The sequence below is a fragment of the Leopardus geoffroyi genome, chromosome E2 (genome assembly GCF_018350155.1).
Source record: "Leopardus geoffroyi isolate Oge1 chromosome E2, O.geoffroyi_Oge1_pat1.0, whole genome shotgun sequence".
NCBI classification, from domain to species: domain Eukaryota; kingdom Metazoa; phylum Chordata; class Mammalia; order Carnivora; family Felidae; genus Leopardus; species Leopardus geoffroyi.
This window is the reverse complement of record NC_059335.1, coordinates 28,525,513-28,533,478: the sequence shown is the minus strand read 5'-3', so window position 1 is coordinate 28,533,478 and position 7,966 is coordinate 28,525,513. Positions and strand designations below refer to the sequence as shown.

General features: G+C 53.6%; 1 long non-coding RNA gene across 1 annotated transcript; it reads left to right on the top strand.

Moving 5' to 3' along the window:
- The first annotated feature begins 1,015 nt into the window (after window positions 1–1,015).
- On the top strand, window positions 1,016–3,619 carry LOC123579128. The gene is made up of 2 exons (XR_006702637.1): window positions 1,016–1,562; window positions 2,941–3,619. It is a non-coding gene; the product is annotated as an uncharacterized LOC123579128 (long non-coding RNA).
- Window positions 3,620–7,966: the final 4,347 nt, after the last annotated feature.

Here is a 7,966-nt window from a genome sequence, read left to right as displayed (position 1 = left end):
GCAGGAACAGACGGTGACACGTTCACGCACAGGAGGGGGCAGAGAGCTGGAAGGGAGGGAGAGGGAAGGTGATAGGTAGAGGGAAAGGCAGAACCCACCGGGGGTGAGAGCCTCTGTGATGTTCTAGAAAGAGGTGTAAGGTGTAGAAGAGGCCGTGAGAACATTTCCAGAGGTAGAGTCATTTTCTAGATGGTCTCTCTGAGCATAGAAGCCAGATGATGTCTGCCAGCGAGGTTGGTTCACAGGAGGGGCCCCACTAGGAACCCCACATGGAGGATGGAAGGAAGGAGAAGATTCTCCAGCTTGCCTAAGTTACCCGGCACCGTTGCTCCCCCAGGAAGCCCATGGGACACGCTCTGAATGCCCCCAGCCGAGGCCTATCCTCCTGGGGCTGAGGTCTCATTAGGAACGCAGGACGGGAGCCAAGAAGCTTCCAGTCCCTACTTGTGCCTTCAGCACCCTCCTCTCCTTCAGCACCCGTGCACGCTCTTCCCAGGGTCTCCCCATCCGAAAACTCTGGCCACCCAAATCAGGGGGAAGCACCGGGCGGTGGAAGTCAGGGCCAAAGGGGGTCTGGATCCTCTCATTCATCCCTCACAGGGGGAACTGAGGCCGGAGGAGTAAAGCCAACCCCATGCCAACAAGTTAGCGGCTGAACCAAAACAAAAATATTTCTATCCCTAATAATAATGATGATGATACGTGTGTGTTGAATCCCAGTCCCCCGTGTCTCACTCCAGGATGTAAGCTGCAGGAATGGATATTGGAGCTGGTGGACTTTCAGATCCCGTGGCCTGAGGTGAGGAAGAACCTGGGAAGAGAGGAGCTTCGGGCGCCTCTCGGATCGTCCCACGTGGGCGCCCTCACCGACGGGCGAAGCCTGCCGCGTGCAGACAGCTGAGCGCCTCCCGACGTGGACATTTCTAAGCGGTTCGATTTCCTCTTCTTCCCGACCCTCCGCCCCACCCCCACCCCTCCCCGCAAATGGATAACAGGAAACAGCCAAAGCTTCTTAACTTTTCTTTAATCTTCCCCTCTCTGGCAAACGGAAAAATCAAACGGTAATTGTCTGGGTGATCTCATTATTGTCAACAAAATCCCCGCCTTGAAGTCAGAATCCGCTGAAACGCTGACACATTAGACACAAAAGGAAACCATGCTTGCATCTTGTTCAATAAATAAATAAGGCTGGCGGGAGCTCGGCGCGGGCCTGGCACGCGGAGGGGCCGGGCTGTCGGAAATGCCGGGACCGCCAGGCAGAGCGGTAGGACCTGGAAACCGCGGCCTCCGGGAAAGACGGGGGCCGCGGGGGTGGACGTCCTACCCCTTCTGCCTGTGTCAGTCCAGGCCCCGGCGGCAAACAGATGGCATCTTCCGGAGGGACGGCGAGGGGACTTTGTGACGGGGCCATGCACGCGGGAAGGGGAACGGACGTGGGCCGCGAGGCACCCTGAGAGGACCGAGCACCAGTGGTGAGCGGTGACCCCAGCGAGGCCCGAAAGGACTAGGATTCGGAGCAGGTACCAGAACCCAGAAGGGGTGAGCTCTGGAGAGGCCGCCAGGTAGGAGCTGAGGCCCGGCAGGGAGAGAAGCAGGGAATGAACGGCTTGACTGATCCCTGGGTGCCACGTCCGTTAGCCAAACACAAGCCAAAGTGGGGGGGGGGGGGAGGGGGTCACCCCCCCATCCCCCCTGGGACACCACCCACAGCATGCCACACCGGGGCCAACCTCAGCCCCTGCGCGCCCAGAGATGGGAAGCCCACCCTGGCCTCCCCTGCAGGCAGCCCATCCACGTTTGAAACATTCCACACCCCAGTTCCCTTGGGGCAAAACCAGGTTCAGGGTGTGGGGAGCAAGGCACACACATACTAGGGCGGTGAGCTGTAGTTTAAGGTCAGGAGGGGGAGTCTGGGAAGGCCGGGGCACAGCTGGCTAGGAGGCCTGCTTCCCTGGTCAAGGCAGAAAAAAATAAGGGTATCTCCCATTTGATCCCCTTTTGATGCCGACTGGTCTTGATTTTTCTGCCTTCGTATCAGAATCCTAAAAAAAAAATAAATAAATAACAATGTCACGGCAACAGATTGCGGATCACCCTTATGGAAAACGAGATACTTTAGGGGACTGAGGTATGATGGGGGTGTCACCTCCCTGCTCCCTTCCTCTCTGGGACGTTGCAAGCTTGCAGGGATAGACCAGGCCTCAGGAGAGGTCCCACGTCCTGCTTACACACAGGGCTCGGTGTTGACTTTGTGCCCTCTGACCTCCATTTCGCTCTGCCCCGCAAGGCAGCCGTGGAGGGGGTGGCAGGAGGGACAGGCATCCAGAGACCCGAGTTCCCACCTGCCTCTGCCACTTCCTGGTTGTGTGACCCTGAACAAATCTTTCCCTGCTCTCAGCCTCAGTGTCCCCATCTTACAAGGGAAGGACACTTTGATTCGGATCTCTACCAGCTTAAGGCCCCAACGTGGAGAAGAGTGCCCTCCCTCCCTCTGCAGAATCCCCCTCCCTCCCACAACTCCCTTCTATCCAAAAAGGAGCCACTGGCTGCTTCTATACTGAAAAGTCTCATCTTACTTTTTGTGAAAAAATTCCCGCGAGCGCTTTGGATTTTTGCAAAGAGCCTCTTGCGTGTTTCACATTTGGCAATTTGCAGACAGTGCCCCCTGTCTTGCCTGCTCAGCCGGAGCCCGTGCAGAAGGAACGAGGGAGGACCCAGGCATCCCTGACCCACTCCTCAGCCCAGAGACTTTCCAGATCCCCCCCCCCATCCCTCCTCCCTTGTGCCATCGCTGCATGTCTTTGGCAAGATGGTTCACCTCTCTGAGCCTCAGTTTCCTCACCTGTAAAATTGGGGTACTCATAGTAACTATATGACTGACAGTACGTATAGCACTGGCTTGATGCCTGGCTCACGGTCTGTCCTTCTGTCTGTCCACAGACAGCTACTGAGTTACCAGCCTCAAGTTCTGCCCTCCTGGGAGGCTTGGTGCACTTGGCTTTCCTCCGCAAAACCAGATGGTTCTGACGCTTGCCCGTCCAGTCCCTACGTGGGCCTCCCACACGCCATTCCCCGTCTTACTTCTCATACACCGGCAGGAAAAATCCTCCCCGGGAGACTATGGAAATGAGGCTGAAAAGCCTTCTACAAAATGCAAAGGACCTCATGCTTCTAAGGAACTAAGAAAATATGTTTATCTTTTCATCTATCTATGCCTTGTCACCTTGAACAGGTTCTAAACTCTTTGAGGGTAGAAAATAAAGGCAGGAAACTAATGTTTATTGAACACTGTGGGAGACACTGAGTTCTCCCCAGTACCTGGTTCACTTTTCCTCCCCAAACGTACAGAAAACTGTATATCCCAATGTCCTTGTTGTTAGATGAAGCCATGTAAGTAGTTCTGTGCAATTAATTGAGGGCAAAAGGGCTCTTCCCAATTCTTTAGCTAAACTCTTCCCCTGCCACAGTGAACATGGGGGCTTCTTGTTGAAATGGGGGAACCAGAATTTGATCTTCTGGATCACGTATCACACGCATGGGGGAAAGCTGCCCTGGGGAGTGGCCTAGGTCTACAGCAAACCTTATAAGAGTGAAAAATAAACTCAGTCTGTTGCGCATCCAACTTTGGCTCAGGTCATGATCTCACAGTTTGTGAGTTTGAGCCCCGAATTGGGCTGTTGTCAGTGCAGAGCCCACTTCAGATCATCTGTCCCCCTCGGCTCTGTCCCTCCCCCACTCATATCCTCTCTTTCAAAAATAAATAAGCATTAAAAAAAAAAAAACAACTTCTGTTGTGTTAAGCTACTGAGCTTTGGGGGATGTTTGTTACTGCAGCATAATTTCACCTGGACTGACTGATACAAACACTATTAGGTGCAAGTATGTTCATATACATTATTACCTCACTTAATTCTCACCACTCTTAAAGTAGGTATCTTATTATTATTATTATCATCATCATCATCATCTCTGTTTTCCAGATGAGGAAACAGACAGACTCAGACATGTTAGGTCACTGGCCCAAAGTCAATAAGAGGTAGGTAGACCCAGGGGTAGAACCCAGGTTTGTTTGCCTCCTGAGCTCTGGGTCTTAACAAGTAGGCTCCACCACACCCAGAATGGGGAAACTGGGGAGGCAGGCATGTAAATGGCTAACTTGATATAGAAATGCCCCTGGTCAGTTTGGGGTCTTTGGTGAGTAAATCATCATCCTTCAAGTGTGGCCTTCAAGAGTCTGGGAAAAAATGTTCCCAGCTAAAAGTAGCTACAGCAGAGGGTCCCAGCCAAAGTCCAGCCAGAGGCTGGCAGACTTCTCCGATGGCTTGAAATTCCTGCTGGCCGGGGTTCCACTGGCATGGAAGTGTTTATGCTTGCCTCATATTAGTTCTCCCACGCCTTCCAGGGCCCTAGCCCGTATTTGGGATGGAAAAGAGAAAATGAATCCCGGTGGGGATTCAAAGGCATCAGAAAAATTCCACAGGGGCCGCAGCATCTCCACACGGGGACCAGGGCTCCAAGCAGTAGCATCTCTGGGGCTTCATACCTGGACTCTTTGCACAGCAGGGCGGCCGGCCCGCAGGACAGGAATGCCCTCACACACTAGTTCAGAAGAAAGGCACTTTTGGAAGGACCCTTATGAGGGCGAGCACACTTCCACAGCCAAATTAAGGGCAGGAATCGAGAAAGAAGAGAAGATCTAACTTGTTTCTTGTCCGTTGAAAGCGGGCCTTTCTTTCTCCCTTCGAGAAGGTGCTATGGGATTGGATTCCTTTGGCTGTGAGAAGCAGACACCCCAAATAAAAGCATCTTCGTGGAAAGAAAAATTCCCAGAAGACCATGCCGCATGTACCCTTTTATGATGCCTAAAAGCAAGCAGCACAAAGTAACGTACTGTTTGGCCGTACATTTATATCGGACAAAACCACACACACACACACACACACACACACACACAGGAATAATAAATATAAAATTCAGGGCACTACTCAACAGGGGGGCTCCGGGGTGGGGTGATCAGGGGGCTAGTTCGAGAGAGAAACACGTACCAGGGAGTAACTACAATGGGCAATATTCGAGTTCTTGAGTTTTGAGTTGAGCGACGGGTTCCTGGATGTTCGTTATATTAATAAATATACCAGTGGCATGTCATAAGCCAAGGCTTGTGATTAATCCAATTCTGTCTACCTGTTAACTTAGGTCTGTCCTTAAAGGGGGCCTAAATAACAATCAACACTAATATACCACTTCCTGGGTGCTAGATGCTATAATAATCGCTTCACACATGCAAACCCATTTACACCTCCCAGCAGCCTTACAAGGTGGATCTTATTCTACACTCATTTTACAGACGAGGAGACTGAGGCAAGAGAGGTTAAGCGTCTCGCCCAGGGTCACACTCCTAATGAGTGGTAGGTAGCTAGGCTGCAGAGGCGTCACTCTTGGTCGCTACACCGATAAGGATGTTGACACCTCGTATAACCACAAGCCCAGAGTGGAGCCATTTGCAGGGCGGGTCAGTTCCGTGGCTCGGCGACATCATCAAAGATGCCGCCGTCACCGCATCCCGCACGGCCACGACGTCCTTGCGTTTTCAGGCAGTCACGTGCAGTTTGGTAAAAAGAGTAATTTCCTCTGGTGTGCGGCGTTTCATTGGTGAGGAAATCCTTTTCCAGATCTAACTTTTGAGACCGAGCTGAGTCCCACGCCCAGATTCAAACTGATCATGGGCCACACTAATGGGGTTAGAACATTCACAGTTCACCCCCTGAGACCGTGAGGGTAGGAGGGAACGGCTGATGGCTCAGAGCCTGGAGCCTGTTTCCGATTCTGTGTCTCCCTCTCTCTCTGCCCCTCCCCCGTTCATGCTCTGTCTCTCTCTGTCCCAAAAATAAATAAATGTTGAAAAAAAAAATTTAAAAAAAAAAGATCTCCCAAAAAGGTGGACTGGGGGAGTCCGAGCCCAGATTCCCCAGAAAGCTGAGCCTGCGTCAAAGCTTACCTGCTAACGTGTGACTGACAGACACAATCCCAGGGAAGCAAGAATGACGGGCAAGGGTAAGTGAAGCCGGGAAGGGGGGTGAGTGGATCCCCCTTCAGAAGTGGCGAACTTACTCCCCAGCTCTGGGAGTGCTGGGGGCAGGTGGCCCCCAACTGCCTGCCCTCTTAGGAAATGCTCTCCTGAAGTCCCCTGTCCCCTGGTTACACCCCCTTCTGGGAGCAGCCCCATCGCTGGCTGATCAGCAGAGGGGCATAGAGGCCCTGTCCCTCACTCACCCCGACTCAGGACAACTCCGAAGGGTGCCTCCAGCCTCGGGTCTCCCACTGAGACTGCATCACCCCCCACTTCTCCTTGAGTCCGACCTGCTGGTCCACAGGCCGGGACCCCAAGTGCACGCCCAGTAAACTTCCCGCAGAGGGAAGGGAACCCAGAGGGGCAGAAGGAAAGCAAAATTGAAACGTGAGCGTGACCTAGCTGGTCCCGGCTTCCCGAAAAATCCAGCGGAGTGACGTCTTCACAGAGGACCCGTGGAAGAAGACCCATCTCAGAAAAGTCTGTGGAAGCGAGGACGGTGGGAAACTTCTGCCTCCTGACTCTCACTCGTCCAGGTTTGCCTCTTCCGTGTGCCACTCGGCCCCTCCAGGCAGCTGCCAGCGCCCCCGTGGGTACCGCTGGATCTGCGCGGGAGCTGCTCCCTTCCCCACCTGGGCAAGTACAGAGGAGGCCATGCCACAGCCCGAGCTTTGCCCCCAGGGTCGCCGACACAGCTAGCGGTGCCAAGAGATGCGATGACAAGAGATGGTGGCCGGGGCTTCCCACGCGCCAGAGTGGCTGGGGCCACTCCGGCTGGGGACGGAGCAAGGGACCCAGGGCCAAGAGCAGATGGGGTCATATGGATCTGGTCGAGGCCTGGTACACGGAGCCAATCTGAGTCCCTGCTCTGGACTGGGGGGCATGAGGGGAAAGTCCGCGAAGAGCAGGAGAGTCACCTTCAGGGTATTTCTTCTGGGCTGAGGAGCCTGGGCCCCATGCTGAGGGGACAGACAGACAGCCCTATGGGACAGCCACCTGGCACCCTGAATGCCCTTCCCGTCCCAAGGCACTCAGCGGAGCAGCAACCGTTCCTATTCTTAGAGCGTCAGGAGATTTTATTGAGGTCACTTGAGGGGCTCTATCTCTTGTGGCCACAGCAGCTTCGTGCAGAAAGCAGGGGGGCCTGAGTCTCCACCTCCCGCTTCTAGAGGAGTCCAGCGAGAGCCAGGCCCCGGATTTAAGTTGGACGGTTGGGGAAAGAGACTTGCTCCGCAGAGTGTGCCGCGAAGTTTTTCCTCCAAGCGCGGCTCTGTCTATCTTGGCGACCCCTGAGGCGGCCCTGGAGCAACTGGGGTTGGGTGGGAGAGGAGACCACTGGAAAGCCAGGGAGGAAGCCACCACCGCGGCAGCCACAGTGAAGAGAGCACTGGAGAAAGAACCCAGATGAACAGGGAAACCAGACTCAGTACAAGAGTCGCCCCTTATCCACGGGGAAGATGTTCCAAGACCCCCCGTGGACGCCTGGAACCGTGGAGATACCGAACCCTACGTACTCGGTTGGGTGTCTGACTTTGGCTCAGGTCATGATCTCACAGCTTGTGAGTTTGAGCCCCACGTCGGGCTCTGTGCTGCCAGCTCGAAGCCTGGAGCCTGCTTCCGATTCTGTGTCTCCCTCTCTCTCTGCCCCTCATGCTCTCTCTCTCTCTCTCTCTCTCTCTCCTTCAAAAATAAATAAACATTAAAAAAAAATAGAAGTTAGGCACAGTAAGAGATTAGCAACCATAACCAATGATCAAATAGAACAATTATAACAGTTTACTGTAATAAAAGTTATGTGAAGGTGCTCTCTCTCTCTCTCTCAAAATATCTATTGTGCTGGGTTCTCACCCTTCCTGTGATGATGTGAGATGATAAAATGCCTACTGATGAGAAGAA